Here is a 15,666-nt window from a genome sequence, read left to right as displayed (position 1 = left end):
CGCTCATTTTATTTCAACACTCGCCCTTGATGAAGATACCGTAGATATCTGGTAGTGGACGACTCGTTCACTTCCTGTTGACGTTGTGACGCATGCCACATGAAAAAGACCAATGCCGTCCAATTTCCAATATCATATAATGACTCGCACACCCAAGAAATCATTGACTGCGTTAGAAATCGTAGATATCCAAATATCCACACCAAATGTATTTACAAGAAGCAAAAACCTTACCATCAACAAAGCACAGAGAGCCACTTGACTAACCGCCAGCTCTTAAAGCAATTAACGTTAAATTATCTCCTTTGAATTAACAGAACTATATATAGGTCGTTAAGAAAGTGGACCACCCACAGGGTCTACCCTTTAACCCTCTAATCTCGGCTGACTGCGCTAAAACAAGATTTAACCTTTAAAAAATACCAGATTAGGCCTTCATAAATTCATTAATAAAAAAGATTTTATTACCTATTATGCTTACGATGCCTGTCTTAATTTCAGTGAATTTAAGCAGCTATCGGTGGTTCTGTGGTAGAGCGCTCCACTGCCAAGCCGAATGGTTTGGGTTCGAAACCTGGGTGGCGCATTTGTTTTTAATCATTAGAGAAACGCTAAATTAGAAATTCTTCGATGCAATAATTTCAATTTCAATTCTATTTCAATTAAACCAAAATTTCGTACTCTATTAAATACGCTTCCGATAAAGCTGAAGGTCTAATTTTCAATAAGGCGTAACAAGTGTCGGTGGTTCTGTGGTAGAACGTCCGCCTGTCAATCAGGAGGTCTCGGGTTCAAATCCCGCCCGATGCGATCGCAAATTGATACTAAGACGAATACCGTGTACAACTGGTGGAAACCCTGCCATTGGACGTTGAGAGGTAGCATTACACTCAGCACTCGGTCCGTCCCAAAGTCATTAAGAAGAAGTTGGAGAGAAAACGCCCATATAAACACAACAGACTCAACATGCACAACCATCAGAACACAAACACAACAAATTCAACACTCACAACCTACGCATAAACATTACAAAAACGTAATAAACCAAACCGTCACGACGGTGAGCGAAAAAACACCATCCAAACCAAACCGCAAATGCATCCGTTAACGCTCACCGTCACACGGTGGTTTTGCCAACCCTTTGAGAAACTGCGTACGCAGTGATTACACTTTGCACCGAAAATGCGAACGCGTTCGCAGTCCCGACAGACCCACAGACCCACACACAGACCCACCCACAGACCGACCCACAGACAGACACGGTCGTTGTATAACCCCTCCTAGGGGACTTTGTCCCCTCGGAGAGGTAAAAAAACCATCCAAAGCAAACCCAATCGCAAATTAATCCGTTAACGCTCACCGTCACACGGTGGTTTTGCCAACCCTTCGAGAAACTGCGAGCGCAGAGATTTCGAGAAACTGCGTACGCAGTGATTATACTTTGCACCGAAAATGCTAACGCGTTCGCAGGCCAGACAGACAGACACGGTGATTGTATAATCCCTCCTAGAGGACATAGTCCCCTCGGAGAGGTAAAAAGCAGGTAAAGTAAAATAATTTGTGTCGTGTAATTGATCATTTAAAAAACAACTTCAGGTCACGTGTAAATTCACACCCAATAAACCATGATCAGTTAAAAACCTTTAAGACACCAGGAGATCACATGTTAAATTACATGAACTGTGTTTTTTGAGCTATTAACCCGAAAATTCCACTATAAATACACGTGTTTTTGCTAGCTGTGATCAGTTTATTTCCCCATAAAAAATATTGTCACCCTTATTCTCAAAAAGTCGGTGTCTATAAAAGCTAATGCACAGAGCATTAAGAATCTGCAGTCTGCACTGATTTTATTGATATTCTAAATTAAGTCAATTACTTAAAAAGTGTAGCTGCGAATCGTGGTTTTTATCCTCAAATTAATCAGAAGTTTTTTTTAATAAAATTCGATGTTTACTCACATCAATGACTCCAATCCTCAATGTCGGATTCATTGTCGACGGAATTTTAAACGTATATTAAACACGACTATGTATTTTCCATGAATGGTAGCAAATTCATAACCCGAACAACATACCGGTACTTGAGCGAATTACTGCAAATTAATTGTCTACGATACAAAATGCGCCTTTGTTGATACACGTGTTAATCCGTTCCAGTACTCTCTTGACTAATCTCACTCTTTGAGGAAAAGTGAACTCGGCGAGTGTCGAAAAGCGAATGTGGGAAAGAGTGAAGATTTCTATTTAGTTCCACTCTCACTCTTGAGGGAGAGTGAATCTCTAAAAATCACTAGTGATTTTGCCCATGTCTGATGCCCAGGCCTTGGGAAAAGACTTAATTTCGAGATTTAGGACAGCTGTTTTTACTGGAGTCCAAACCGGTACTGTTTATTTCGCTTCTGAGAAATGTAAGCGGAGAAATTATTTTTCTATGTCTTTGTACATTTTTTTTTCTTTATCGGACCTAAAACTACGCCGTATTGAGAAAACCTATTAGTGGTTCTACTAGTTTGGTCACGCTAGCTACTCGTTCTTGTAGTTTATAATATTTGTTCACGCTAGTTAGACATCATTTAAATTTTTTATCATTATTTAGATATTTTCCAACACGCTAGCCTGTTTTTCTATTTATAGTAATTAGTAAACGTGGCAAACATAAAACCTGGCCCCCTGAATTAATGGCTTAAAATGTTGCTTGATGACTTAGGCCGAAGGTGGTGCCTTGGTAATTGACCTAGCTTATCATAATTATTATTATATATCAATTGTACACATTAAAAATAAATGGACTTCACTTAAACCCTTAATGGTATTTTCTTTTTTGTCAGAAAACCAGTCCGTTAATGGTTTGTAAATATACACAATTAGTCAATTATATAATATAATATAATTATATAATATAATGTATTGATCGTAAAAAACTAACATGTGCGTTAGTTTTATCAATAAAATGTCTATAAAAAAACTATATGTAAATAGCGCCGGCTTGACATCCTTAAAACACATATGTAATCTAGAACACGAGGTTTCTTAGAAAGTGTCATTTCACACAATGACCAGAGTTGTCTGTGCTGCCGATTATTAAAGTCATTTTATACTACTCAACGAATCTTTACTTTACAACTAGAGTTGCAGTCAGATATCGTTACATGGTGTCAGAATACTGAACCCGTCCTTGCGTCCGTAAACAGCTGCGTCTTATTCTTCAAGATGGATGGCTTAAGGGCTCCGCCGGAACTTTATTTTTCGGGAAATGCAGATCAGTCGTGGCGTGTTTTCCGTCAACGGTTCGAGCTATACGAAGCGGCAACAGCACCGCGGGAAGGTCGATCCGACACGCAGAAACTCTCACTTTTACTCCATGCTGCTGGACAAGAAGCGATAGATGTCTTCAACACGTTTACCTTTACGGAAGCGGCTCCACAGTCCTATGATAATGCGGTGACGAAGTTCGGGACTTACTGTACGCCGAAATGAAACGAAACCTACGAGAGGTTTATTTTCAGAGGCCGAATGCAGAAAAAGGGCGAAAGCATCGAACAGTACGTGGTCGATTTGCGGCTTAAAGCGAAGTCCTGTAATTTTGGAGACTTAGAAGAGTCACTTATCCGAGATCAAATTGTCTACGGGGTATCAGATCAGAAGGTGCGAAGGACCCTTCTCACCGAGGAGAATTTGACCCTGAAACGTGCCATGCAGCTCTGTCAAGCGACGGAAACCATGTTACATCGGATGCAGACTTGGTCCGGGAGCGCTACTAATGGTGAGACTGTCGACGCCGGTTACAAGAAAAAACGGAAAGAGTCTGAAACGGGGAGACCACAAAATCACAAGAAAAATAGTCAGCAACAGGGAGGTCAAAATTCCATTATAGTAAAAGAATGCAGTCGTTGCAAAAAATCCCACGAGCGGAACAAATGTCCAGCGTTTGGGAAGACTTGCCGAAAGTGCAAAGGAAAAAATCACTTCGCAGGAGCTTGCACAAAAGCAAATGTCAACGCGGTTCAACAAGACGTGGACAGCGACTGCGATTTCATAATCGATGCCGTGGAAACGAATAAGGAGAACAAAGACTGGATAATTCCGATCAAGGTAAATGGAATACCAGTACCCTTCAAATTGGACACGGGAGCCCAAGCGAACCTCCTGCCACTGGAGTACTTTGAAAAGATGTCACAGAGACCGGAACAACGCAGTGCCGTCGGTCTAAACGCATACGGAGGTACCAAAATCAAAACTTTTGGACAAATCAGCGTCATTGCACAAGCAAAGTCTGTGGGAGTATCTACGGACATGGTTCTCGTAGAACGAGGTGAGAGACCAATACTGGGCAGAGCAACATGCGTTGTTTGGGGCTCGTCCGACTCATCTATGAAGTCGTAGAATATTGTGGCGACGAAAAACAGCGGCGGGAAGAAGGTAACAAAGAATTTGACACTAAAATAGCTAACGAGTTCCCTGAAGTCTTTGAAGGTATTGGCCGTTTGAAGACTTCGTGTCGAATACAATTGAAAGAGGATGCGGCTCCAGTAATTGTGCCTCCACGACGAATACCTTACTCGCTGAGAGGAAAATTGAAAGCCGAATTGACAAGACTGGAAAAGAAGAACATCATTCGCAAAGTGAACGATCCAACACCATGGGTGAGCCCGTTGGTAATCAAAGAAAAGACAGATGGCACTCTACGTCTGTGCTTAGATCCGAAAACATTGAATGAAAACATTCAGCGGGAGCACTTTCAAGTCCCTACTAAAGAAGAGATCGAAGCGGACCTTGCGGGTGCCAAGTACTTCTCGAAACTTGACGCGGCGTCTGGTTTCTATCAGATCCCGTTGGATCCAGAAAGCCAATTGCTAACTACTTTCAACACACCATTTGGAAGATATTGCTTCGAGAGACTCCCATTTGGCATCGCATCAGCACCGGAGATCTTCTTCAAGCACTTCAGCCAGATATTGGACTCCGTATCAAGTATGAGGCCACCACACGATGATGTTCTGGTATGGGGGAGATCTCTAGAAGAACATGATCGAAACCGCAGAAAGGCACTTTCGCGACTGAAAGACGCAAAAGCCACGCTCAATGCTAAGAAATGTAAGTTCCGAGCAACCGAAGTTACGTACATGGGAGAAATAATATCCAGGAAGGGAGTGACACCGGATCCGAAGAAGGTAGAAGCGCTGTGAAAATGCCAACACCCACTTCGAAAACGGAAGTTCAACGAGCACTTGGTGTCGTAAACTTCGTGGGAAAGTTCATTCTAAATCTCTCCGCGCACACAGCTCACCTGAGGAGCCTCAAGAACAAAAACGTAGACGACCTACAAATTTTGCCGGAGCATCACGAAGAATGGAACTACATCAAACAAGTCTTGACCAAACATCCGGTACTACGCTTCTATGATTCAAGGAAGCCAGCGAAAGTTTCTACGGACGCTTCAAAAGACGGACTTGGAGCTGTACTGAGGCAGTTGCACGGAAAAAACTGGTGCCCGGTTGCCTATGCGTCGAGAACATTAACTGGGGCCGAAACAAGATACGCACAAATCGAAAAGGAAAGTATGGGTCTCGTATTCGGCTGCCAGAAATTTCATAACTACATTTACGGCAAAGAGTTGATTCTCGAAACCGACCACAAACCGCTATTAGCCATGACCAAACGGGTATTAGCGGAAGAACCGCCTCGACTCCAACTACTATTTCTGAAGTTGATGAAGTATCAGTTCACACTCGTCTTCACGCCAGGGAAAAGTCTCATTCTGGCAGATGCGCTGTCTCGAGCCAGTCTACCACTGACATCAGCGGAAGATGAACAAACTCGTAAGGAAGTTGAAATTCATATCAACTCCGTAGTTAAGTCCTTTCCTGTGAGTCAGTCGATGATGGATCGTTTACGAGCTGAAACCAGGAAAGATCCCGAGCTTCAGAACGTTCTACAACAGATACGTCAGGGGTGGAAAAAGAAAAACTCGGAGACCGCTAGCTATTCAGGCGTAAGAGATGAATTAACAAAAGCTAAAGAGCTAGTTCTAAAAGGCTCCAGAATTGTCGTTCCAAAGACCTTAAGAAAACACATGCTTGCTGTAATTCACGATGGGCATTTGGGCATAGAGAAATGTCGCCGAAGGGCTCGACAATCCATATACTGGCGGAACATGAATAGCCAAATAGAAGAACAATGCAAGAAATGCGCCACCTGTAATACATTTCAGTATACGCAACGGCAAGAACCGTACATCTTAAGAGAGGTACAAGACAAGCCCTGGAACCGAGTAGCTACTGACATATTCCACAACGCCGGGAAAGATTTCCTGGTTGTCATAGATGCCTATTCGAACTACGTAGAAGTGGAGGGTTTGAAGTCAACGTCTGCAAAAGCGGTAATAAGCAACCTGAAACGCATCTTTGGGCGTCATGGCATTCCTCGAGAAGTCCTGTCGGACAACGTACCATTTGAATCCCAAGACTTCAACGAGTTCGCGAAAGAATACGACTTCGTGACCACGAAGTCAAGCCCCAAGTATCCTCAGTCAAACGGCCTTGTTGAAAAGGGGGTACAAATCGCGAAACGTCTACTGAAGAAAGCCTTGAACTCCAACGAAGACTTTCAACTGGGACTTTTAAGTTACCGAAACACCCCGTTGGAACACGGAAAGTCACCAGCGGAACTACTACCAGCGGTCAATTCGAACCCGACTACCGACAATTGATACAAAAGCACGAGGTCGCAACCCAGGAAAAAAGAAACAACAGATCAAAGGGAAAGGATTATCTAAACTGACACCTGGCGACGTCGATCGAGTACAGAACAAAGAAGGAATCTGGAAAGACAAAAGCTCAGGTTCTGAGGGAAGTGGCTCCAAGGTCATATGAGGTTAAGTTGGAGAAAGGAGGGATATGGAGGAGAAACAGGAGACAACTTCGAGAAGTCAAGGAGCGATTCGACAGAAGTCGGAGCCGAGAAATGAGCCGAACGAGAAGGGATGAATCTCTCGTTTACACCTTTCCAAAAGAAGTTGCGACAGTCACACAACCAAGTCATCCGGACCTCCAGAGACTCGACACAAATGACAGCCATCCAACTACTCTTGACCCATCGAACCTACAAGGGGGTTGGTCCACACCAGTCGTAGACTTCAGACCGACTCCGACGTCAGACATATTGCATGAGCACGACGCTGAAGCTGAATTCTCGTCAACTGAACTAGCATCAAGCTCGAATCACGATTCAGGGAGTTTCAGCAGTGCCAAAGAAGAGTTCGAGGTTCACGCATACGACTTCAGCTCATCGGTTACCACGTCAACACCAAGGCGGCGTAATCAGAGCGATGACAAAACCAGCGTTAGGTGTAAAAAAACCAGTCCAGCAGTCAGACGTTCAAAGCGCAAACGGAAAAAACCAGAGAGACTGAATTTGTAGTGTCAGCTATGCAGACACTAATTTCGAAAAAAAAAGAAATATTTTTGACAAATCACTAAGCGACTCTTGTTAATGTAGAAGAAAATAATTTAGGGAACCTTGTTTCATAGAATTAAAAGTATTGGTATCTAAGACTTCAGAGGGGGAAGCTATCCGTAAAGGAAAGATGTATTGATCGTAAAAAACTAACATAGTGCGTTAGTTTTATCAATAAAATGTCCATAAAAAACTATATGTAAATAGCGCCGGCTTGACATCCTTAAAACACACAGGTAATCTAGAACACGAGGTTTCTTAGAAAGTGTCATTTCACACAATGACCAGAGTTGTCTGTGCTTCCGATTAATAAAGTCATTTTATACTACTCAACGAATCTTTACTTTACAACTAGAGTTGCAGTTAGATATCGTTACATATAAAATTTCATTTTTATATTAAATTAAATGATTATCTTAACGGTCTATTCAAATACCCAAAAGGGCTTTTAACATAACCTCAAACGAGCTTACGAAAATATTTTTTGTCCGGAAACGGTTTCTTCTTCGTTGAGTCTTACTGAACGCACCCCTGCATTCGGAAATCGATAATATCATTCAAAACTACTGTAGATGGCAGCTTAATCTTTTGGTAGAAACGAGCGAAAATGGAAATTACTTAATAGACATTTACTTTGCTTGCTACTACCCAGCGTCTGAGGCTGAGATCTAAACCCGGTTCCTCTTGCTGCGAGGAGAAAGTGCTAGCCAATCCGCCATCCCACCACAATTCTGCTTTATAAGTGTGTGCCATTTTGGTGCAAAGATGATTTTTATTCCCTTTTGAAAGCATCTATAGAATACCTAAAAACCGTCAATAGATTTAATTTTTCGACTCACAATTTTAAAAACATGTAATTGTATAATTAAAACCCTCAAGGGGGAAAAACAGTAAAAGCTTCTTTTTCATTCAAGCTGAACGTTTCTGTTTTAACAATTACATTATTGTATTATATTTTTATTATTAGGCTGAACCTTGCTCTAGTGGTTAAAATAATTTTGATAATTATAATATTAATAGTTAACGAGATATAAGGTCCTAACTAAAGGGTAGTTCGGGCGCTTGGCCAACTTGTTTAGCTCGGGGGTCCGAATTAAAACGTATTAACCTAATTTTTTTTAAATTTAAAATTGTTAAAATTATTTTAGTCACTAAACAAGAGGCTGTTCTACACTTAAATACAAAATTAAAAGAGTTCAGCTTTAAATAAATTTTGCCTCGGGAATGGACGGGAATGGATTTCCCCCCCATTTTATATACATAATGTACTAACAAGTGATAGAATTTAGTTCGAGTAAAACGGTCGAATCCAATGTAAATATTTTATTGTTATGGGGGTGTCTCTTCTCACAAGCGCTTTGCGCCGTTAACTCCTACACTTTTCACCTACACGGTATGCAACAAGTGTTTCCTGTTAACCAGGTAGCTTTTGTGGAAATATTAAGGTTTAGGAATAACACGAAGTTCTGTTTAGACGTGAAAAGTTTCCATTATTTAAACAAGCAGTAGATTGCAGGTCTTGACTCTCGGATATATTTATCCTTGGCGATTTCCTTAAAATTGATTTATTTAAGCACCTATTAGTCTGGAAGGTAAATCATACATTATCTAATACTGCAGCGGGAGTTATGGAAACGTTATTTTCATAATGGGAAGGACTGTTTAAGGTAAGAAAGAAACTAGTCCCGTGACCTAAATGTTGCTGCAACTTAAAACTGGTAAGAAAGTAGGTAGATGGCATGTCAATCAGTTGAAGTTCTTTGTAGAATAGACCGAAGACGTTCCTAGTGGAGAAGAAGTCATGCAGCGTTCCTGGACACAGGCCCATCCACCCGTGAAGTGAGCGTAACGCGTCGGGTGCAGTTTTGGAAATCTGTCGGGTAGAGAGCTGCATGGAATCGGTTTTTTACCATTTACCATGGTTACCGCGGGTTTCCCGCGGGAATTGACGGGAATGGTATCAATATTTATTTTTCGGAAATGGAATGGATGGAAAATTATTTATTTAAATGGGAATGGAATGGGAATGGACAATTTTGCCTCGGAAATGGACGGGAATGGATTTACCCCCATTTTATATACATAATGTACTAAGTGATTGGCCCCCTTGAATAGAATTTAGTTCGAGTGAAATCCAATGTAAATATTTTATTGTTAGTGGGGTGTCTCTTGTCACAAGCGCTTTGCACCGTTAAATACTACACCTACAGCTTCTCGTACAAGTATCGTATGCCAGGCCGTGACTGCACGGACTTCCCCCGAATCCCCTCCCTCCCCACGGCGACGAGTATTCTTTGCTTGCGGCTGTGAAAGTCCAGAGGTGAAAGGTGGTATGTAGATATTCTAGAACGTGGGATTTCGTCAGTCTGTGATTAGCGCGAGTCTCAAAGGCGAATTTTATTATAATTATTATAATTATTTCATTTAGTATTATCAAGAAAGAATGCATATATAAAATTTGGCTGCCCTCGGTACGCTCCCCTGTTATAATAAATCAAAGCGTCCCGGTATCTCGTTGACCTCTAAAAAGCCGTTATTGAGACTGACCGGTTGACGTTTTCCATTTTTCAACGCACGAGGCTGGGAAAAAGACGTCCGTCCCTAGTAGCACCAAATCGTTGGGCTGACAGCTGTCGGATTGCTGTTGGCCGTGTGTGTTGGGGCGGCATTCGTTTTTTAGTCTAAATGTCCTACCTGACCAACACCTGTTTTTACTGACGGGTTAGCGTGGGCAAAAAAACATTTTTATGCCAGATAACAGTATTTTTGCTATCATCCCATCACCTTACAAGCCACTTTTCCAGCAGTAATTTAGCCAATTCCCATAACGATTCTTTCAACTTACCCAGCATCAGAACACCATTTTACCAGCACCTCAAATGTACTTATTCAGCCTAAGAAAATCAGTATATAAGCGTTTTACCGCTTCATCCCCAGCTAAAGATTAGTTACATTACCAGCATTTACCCAGCAGTTTTCTAACTACCTTACCAAATACTTCCCAGCCGTGTTATGCACACTTTCCCTACAGAATGTCGTCTACTTTTCATCAACTTAATTTCTAATATAAATTAAGCTTAATGTTAATATTATAAAACAATATTGGTAACAGTGTTTCTTTCAGGCATCTCTCCGGGGGGGCGAAGTTGTCTATCGCCCCCCGCAGCTTCCCCCTTTTCCGACGCCACTGCCAGGCGTGCATGGAGTGCTACGCTCGCCACTGGATACCGGCACCCCCGGATGTCTAGGAAACCCCCCGGAAGAAAATTTTCTGAAAGAAACATTGATTGGTAAAAAAATTGAATTTTCAAATCGTCATTTTGAGGGATTTAGGAACAAAATTTAACAAATGGAAATAGTTTTAATCAGACGATGATTCATAACTTTCATTTTAATTTTTCTGCTCTGTAACTGTTTGGACATTTGGTAGAAAAATCAGTCATATGTCGTCCCGACTAGTCGAAAACTGCTAGTTAAGCGTATTATGCAGAAAGTCATTTGTGATATTTAACATAGTTTCTATTTAAATTGGCCAAGTACAAACTACTAAATTAATTGTTTTTTAAAAACTGTGATAATTAGTTGTTTATTTTAGTTACTGAGTAATGGCAATAATGAGTTACTATTTTAATAATTTCGTACAAAATATATCGTAGAAATCAAATATGAAATGGATTAACATTTTACTATCAACTATGAAATGGTTATCCAAACTGTTTGGTCTGGAATTAAATATAAGTTGTTCTGCGACAAGCTACATATTTATTTTATTATTTAATTATTCATAGGCCATTCTAAAGAATCGTCAAACTCAAAGGGTTGCTCAATTTCATTAATCGTGGTATTTTTAGCTGATTTTTTCTTCTTGATGATAGTTTTCTGAAAATTAGTTAGAAGCGCTGCTACCGTAAATAATTGGTTTATGACAGGGGAAAGGCTTATTGGTATTGGCCTGTCAAATATGTGCCACCCTTTAATTCTCTGTATTCGGTACTCCGCATGAATACGTAGAGCTGCAATCTTCTGGGTTTCTTCTAATTCTTTCTTTTCAAATTGATCTCGTGCTCCAAGAAATGGAGGGATGTTGAGGGTAACCTTTTTTCCTTTAACATTTCCTCAATTAAGAACCCTTTATCGGCAATTACACTGTCAATCTCATCAAAGTCTAACTCACAAAAACCACTTTGTTGCGTTAGTTCGTTGTCGGATATACTGCCAGTGTACAAACCTGATATGAACAGGGCCGTGCTTAGGGGGTGACGAGCCGGGCGGTCGCCCAGGGCCGCTAAAATTTTCCTATAGGGATGTATATACCGGAGGGCCGCTAAAATCACAATTGTCAGTTTCGCCCATGCATTTCGCCCGAGACCGCGAGACCTCTAAGCACGGCCCTGGATATGAATGTCACAAATCCATTTGGGCTGATTCCAATTAACGCTTTATATGTGTTGCATGATTTGTAGTTAGAGAAAGTACCCGATTGCAAAACTAATGAACTCGGCACTTCACACTAAATTTCAGATGCATCTAAAATCACGCGAGTGGTAGGGTACGTAGATTTGAACTCTTCTGGCATATTTGCATTTACTTGCTCTCGTGTGGGCCAGATACTAATTTGACTAAGTTGTAAATACATGAAGTTGGTCCATGTATTGCAAATATTACTTACTGACGCATTAGAAATTCCAAATCTGTCAGCTAGGTCTTTGACAAAAAGGCCTAAGCGTAACCTCATCAGTACCATATAAAACTGATCAACCACACTAATTTTTTACTACGTAGTCCCGGAGACACATTGGTGTTGTTAGCACTTTGAGATCCTTTCCAATAAATGATGTTTTCTCCGTCTGGTCCAGGATCAAGAAAAACATTTAGCTGCATAACTTTTTTGTAGTTCGGCAATCCGGTGTAAAAGGCAACAGCTTCATCATCAGTTTTGATACTTTCTAAACTGGGAGTTAACTTCTTTAGTTGTTCAAGGGTCTTTACATTCTTCGATTTCTCTTCTAATCGATTTTCTACTTGCAATAATTTAAAGTTTTTTATCTGTAATGCTAACCTTAAATCATTCACCTGCAGTTTCAAGTTTGAAACCTCATCTTTTAGTGCAGCATTTTCACGCCTCACATCTTCATCATTGTTTGCAGCTTCCATTACTGCAACGTTAACGACATTATTTTCTGTGGACGGTTCAGTAAATGGAACCACTTCTTTTGCGGTTGGAACTTGGTTGGAAGTAATGTCTGTTAAGACAATTGGGTTTCTAAAATTCCAAGAAAACTTAGAAGGGATTGCAGTCTTCTTCAGGTATCGTTTACCATTAGGTGTCGGAGCTACAAAGTCAGTCTCTATCAAAATTAAAATTGGAAAAAATAAGGTTAGTTTCAAATCTTACTTTATCTCCACGACCTCTCTATTTACAATCCAGTACACAGCAAAATCTACCCAAAGAAAGCCAAGGGTTGAGCTAAAATTTAGGATCTGTTGTCTAATTAGTTACTTATAACCGAAATTTGTTGAAAACTTTTTAAGCACACGTTTCTACCTAACTTATTCTACAAAAAAATTAAAATAAAAAGCGAAATATCTCTAAAGAAAGTATTATATTAAACCGTAGTAAACAAAACAATGCGGAGATTTAAAAAATCGCCAACGAACTGAATAATTTTCACCAGAAGGGGAGGAATTCAATTTCATGACCGATGGCTCCATCTCTGGATAGAAAATTGCATTAAAATCAATCCGAATTTCCTTCACAGTAAACCCACATAAAAAAATTTGGCTCAGGGACCTATAATTAAAAAATCCCGAAATAAGTTGCTAAGCCTAAGCTCTGGTTTGGTTTTCCCTCGGGTTTTCCTACGTTATTATTTTCAACATAGATTCTTATGTCTAATAATTTAACGTATGCCAATTTCATGTAATATTTTAAAAGCTTATTATTAAAGTAACTTACTTAAGATTCTTGGAAACGAACACCATGACTTTAAACGATTTAAATAAAGTACACGGTAGCGGAGTAAGTAGTGACAGAGAGAATTTAGATAGGTAGTGGCTACTCCTGCCTTTAGCTGTACAATGAAGAATGTCTCTCCAATAAAGGGGTCGCGGAGGGGTCGCACTCGAATTCTGGCCATTCCAGCTTCCGGTCACATGATAACTCTTTAAAAACAAATTTCCTGCTTGATTCTGATTGGTTGTTCTCTTCAATCAAATTCCTCTGTTGTTTACATTTTGAAGTTTAATGTAAGAAATCGTTTTCCTTCAATAAATGGATGCAACATTCAAAAACCAAAGGTAAATATTAAAAATATAGCGCACTACAATGTACTAAATAATAATTCTGAAGATTTAGTAATATTAATAACTTGTTTATGGTTTGATTTCTATTCCTATTAGGTCCTAGGCTTAGTGAAGGTGTTGTTTGGTGGGTAGCCCTAGCTACTCTTAAATAGCAATGCCACAGAGAATAGCTTGCAAATATGGGTCTTGCACTTCGAAACAAAATTCGATAAGTAGACAAGTGAATGGGGCTCCAGGAGTACATTTTATCAAGTTTCCCTCGTCAAAGAACGGAAGTTACTTCACTATCTCTAACGTCTCTCGTGGAACCTACATATGTTCGAGGCATTTCTTTGATTTAAGCGGACCAACTGTAACCCATCCGGATCCAATTCCACTAGCTACACTTTTCGACCCAAATTTTAGTTTTGAAGCTCTAGAAAATGAGGTAAGAAAATTGGTTGGCTCTATTTGTGAACTTAAAATTGACGTATTTTTAAACTTTAGCAAAACCAGTCAACACATGCAAGAGAAATTCGAGAGAAAAACCACCAAATGAATGTAAACACAATATAAAATGATTAATATCAACCCAATTTAATCATAAACCAAATTTTTTAGATACCTGATGATAATGGATTTCAAAACAAATTTAATTTTGAAGAATTGACTCCGCCAAGTGGATGGTCTATGCAATTTTTAGAAAGTGGTGTCTCATTTACTAAACACAGAAATAGACACATAGTGTTATCGTGCGAATTCTTTTTAAATGAATCCATTAGTGAGCCAATTTCCGAATCCATCAATGCATTGAGTAAAAACATTCCCTACACCAAAATTGTGCAAAATCTAAAAATTGACAACAATAGTGACATATTCAACTTCTTGGTAAGATTAAACCATTTTAAAATCTGCCCTGGCAATGATGACTAAGATCTTGTTAGTCTTTACAAAACAAGGCGCCCAAACAATCAAAAAACCAATAGCAATTATTGTGATAATTTAAAATCTGTATGCAGTGACTGATGTGAATGTCTGATGAAAAAGTGCGATGTGTTGCGGGCAAGAGATATCGTTCTAGCTTGCGTTTACAAAGCAAAGCTGTGGCTAATCTGAAAGCAGAAGGTAAAACTAAGTCGCGAAAAGCTAAGGAAAAAATCAAGACCAAATGTGTTTTATCTCTCAAAGGGAAGAAAGAAATGTCCAAGTTAAAGCTCCTATTTAAACAAAAAATTAAAAAAGAAAAACATGGTTCTTTCATGTCCATTTTCATCAAACAGTAATTAAAAGCATTAGAAAGATCAAAACATGGAATGAGGTGGGACAGCTTCTTCCTAAAATGGTGTTCGTATATAAAAAACAAATCGAAATCTTCTTACGAAGCTCTAAGAAAATTTGGAATCATAGTGATTCCCTCAACAAGAACCTTTCATATTAGAACGGCCGCCGATAAGTGTCACACTTATTTGTTACTTTTGGTCATACGTTGTAAGCATCGCCTATTACTCCAATAAGTGTCACACTTATTTGTTACTTTCGGTCATATTAGAACGGCCGCCGATAAGTGTCACACTAATTTGTTACTTCAGGTCATAAGTTGTAAGCATTGCGTGCTACTCCGATAAGTGTGACACTTATTTGTAACTTTTGGTCACACGTTGTAAGCATCGCCTATTACTCCAATAAGTGTCACCTTATTTGTTACTTTCGGTCATATTAGAACGGCCGCCGATAAGTGTCACACTAATTTGTTACTTCAGGTCATAAGTTGTAAGCATTGCGTGCTACTCCGATAAGTGTGACCCTTATTTGTTACTTTTGGTCACACGTTGTAAGCATCGCCTATTACTCCAATAAGTGTCACCTTATTTGTTGCTTTCGGTCATATTAGAACGGCCGCCGATAAGTGTCACACTAATTTGTTACT

At 39.9% G+C, this 15,666-nt stretch overlaps 1 long non-coding RNA gene across 1 annotated transcript in view; it reads right to left on the bottom strand.

The window, feature by feature from the left end:
- The window catches only part of LOC149955618 (uncharacterized), a 72,199-nt gene extending 70,037 nt beyond the window's left edge, over positions 1 to 2,162 (bottom strand). Inside the window, exon 1 of the long non-coding RNA XR_016478615.1 lies at positions 1,962 to 2,162. This is a non-coding gene — a long non-coding RNA (uncharacterized LOC149955618). The remainder of the gene's footprint in view (positions 1 to 1,961) is intronic.
- Positions 2,163 to 15,666: the final 13,504 nt, after the last annotated feature.

The sequence above is a fragment of the Leiobunum rupestre genome, chromosome 2, assembly GCF_980474605.1.
Source record: "Leiobunum rupestre chromosome 2, qqLeiRupe1.1.hap1, whole genome shotgun sequence".
NCBI lineage: Eukaryota > Metazoa > Arthropoda > Arachnida > Opiliones > Sclerosomatidae > Leiobunum > Leiobunum rupestre.
This window is presented reverse-complemented; position numbering and strand designations above follow the sequence as displayed.